Source organism: Olea europaea, chromosome 12 (assembly GCF_002742605.1).
Source record: "Olea europaea var. sylvestris chromosome 12, O_europaea_v1, whole genome shotgun sequence".
Lineage (NCBI taxonomy): Eukaryota > Viridiplantae > Streptophyta > Magnoliopsida > Lamiales > Oleaceae > Olea > Olea europaea.
The window spans coordinates 2,762,987-2,765,406 of record NC_036248.1 but is presented as its reverse complement, the minus strand read 5'-3'; positions in this window follow the sequence as shown (position 1 = coordinate 2,765,406).

Sequence of the window (2,420 nt, the reverse complement as noted above, 5' to 3'; positions counted from 1 at the left end):
TATATATATATATAGAAACAAAATGAATGAAAATCACGAAATACGTCAACAACGAATTTGAGGTTTGAACACGGGATCGTTGTCCTCAAACTATATTTGCCCCTTCTCGGGATTGAAGGAGATGCTTAAGGGTTTTGGCAAACGGTTTGTAGGATTATATCAAACATTGTAAAGGATTTAACACTAAAACACAAGTGCAATCCTCCAAAACTTTAAGAACACAAAGGAAGATCTTGAATATGAATGTCAATCAATAGTTTGATTCAATATGGAATGATATATGGATCTCAAGATGTTTTCAATAATTCTAATAATGTTTGTATTGATCATTCCTCACCTAATTATAGGTCTCAATCAATGCATTACAAATTGGTGCCAAAACAAGATGAAAAGTGGCAACTTTTAATCCAAAACGGCTTCCAAATTTCAAATTGAAAAATCAGCCAACGGCTATTTTTTAACACTATGCGTACGCATAGTATAAACTTTGTGTACGCATAGTAGAAGCAAAATTTAATTCTGATTTTGCAAAAACACATCTCGCGTACGCACAAAAACATAGGCAAAAAATCAAAAATTTTATTTTTCAATTTCTTTTGATTCTACCAATTTCACAATTGAGCCCAACAATTAGTCAATTATCATTCCATTGATTTTGAACAAATATTCAACAATCCCCCACTTGTTCAAAATCAATACGATCACATATTAAAAAAAACGACACTTATGCATAAGGATTAGATATCTTCCGATTTGAATCGAACCATAGTGTAATTCAAACAAAGTAAAGTCGGAATTAGAGGTAGCATGAAAGCTTTGAACCAATTATTCCTTGTGACAATACCGGTAAGAACACACACATAAGTATCACGTGTTCTCAAGTTCTTCAACTCGCTTAGCGCTTTTATGGTTTTGCGCTCATCTTATTCAATGAACTTTTAAGAGAGAAACTCCAACTCTCTATTGAGGCGGCACCACCTTGAAGTTCATTTAGGTGAAGTTCTTCCAATATCTTTGTTACTTTTAGAGATACTTGTATTTTAGCACTGAACTTCATTAAGAGTTTTAATGCTCAATCCTCACTTCAGTAACAGCCAGCATTATTTAATTAGGATAGGGTCATTGTGGATTTAAATAATACTGAAACTATCCATTTATCGAATGACTTGTTGTTACCCTTTGAACCCGTGGATTACCTTTTGAGTAATGACAGGTAGGGTTGCCGTCATTGGTGGACCTTTTTAATTAAGGAGTTTCAACCCCATCCTACTCGAAGTAGACGCCACTAAATCTCTATTTAGTGCTTTAGTTAAATAAATTCTCAATTGATTTTACATAATTTAGGGAAATTATTCCATCTTTGATTAATTTTCTTATGTAGTCATGTCTTAGACTCATATGTCTAGACTTTCCATTGTATACCTCGTTATATGCCTTTGCTAATGTGGCTTGACTATCACACATGATAGGTATTGAAGAGATATTCTTCGATCCCAAAGGTATCTCATATAAAAGATCCTTAAGCCACTCAGCCTCTTTCCCGGTATCCGATAAAGCTACAAATTTAGATTCCATGGTCAAGTGTGTTATACATGTTTATTTTTTTGATTTCCAAGAAACAGCACCTCCTCCAAGAGTGAATACCCAACCCGAAGTGGATTTACTTTCACCCGTGCTAGATATCCAATTAGTATCGATAAATCCTTCCAATATCATCGGGAATTTAGTATATTATAGGCTCAAGTTCTTAGTTTTCTTTAAGTATCCAAAAACTCTCACAATAGCCTTCCAATGATCATTACTCGGACTGCTAGTAAACCTACTAAGTTTACTTATTGCATAAACTATATCCGGTCTTGTGCATTGAACATCATACATAAGACTCTCTATAGCACTTGCATATTCTAATTGAGCAATCGCCCTTCCATCATTCTTTATTAGTTTTGAACTTGGATCAATCGGGGTACTACATTCCTTTATGTTCAAATGTTTGAACTTATTTACCACATTCTCAATATAATGTGATTGACTTAGATAGTAACCCCCACTAGTCTTTGTGACTTTGATACCTAAAATGGTATCCACTTGTCCAAAATCCTTCATCTTGAATGTGGAAGAAAGAAACCTTTTTGTTTCTTCTATTCCGTCCATGTGATTACTCATAATTAGCATGTCATCAACATACAAGCATATAAATGTTACATAATCATCACAAACTTTAGAATATTAACATTTATCAACGCTATTATGTTTAAACCCGAATGATATTATTGCTAAGTCAAACTTCTCATGCCATTTCTTTGGTGCTTGCTTCAGACCATATAAAGATTTCACCAACTTGCACACTTTATGTTCATTTCCAAGTAGGGCAAACCCTTCGAGTTGTTCCATATAGACCTCCTCATCGAGATCTCCATTTA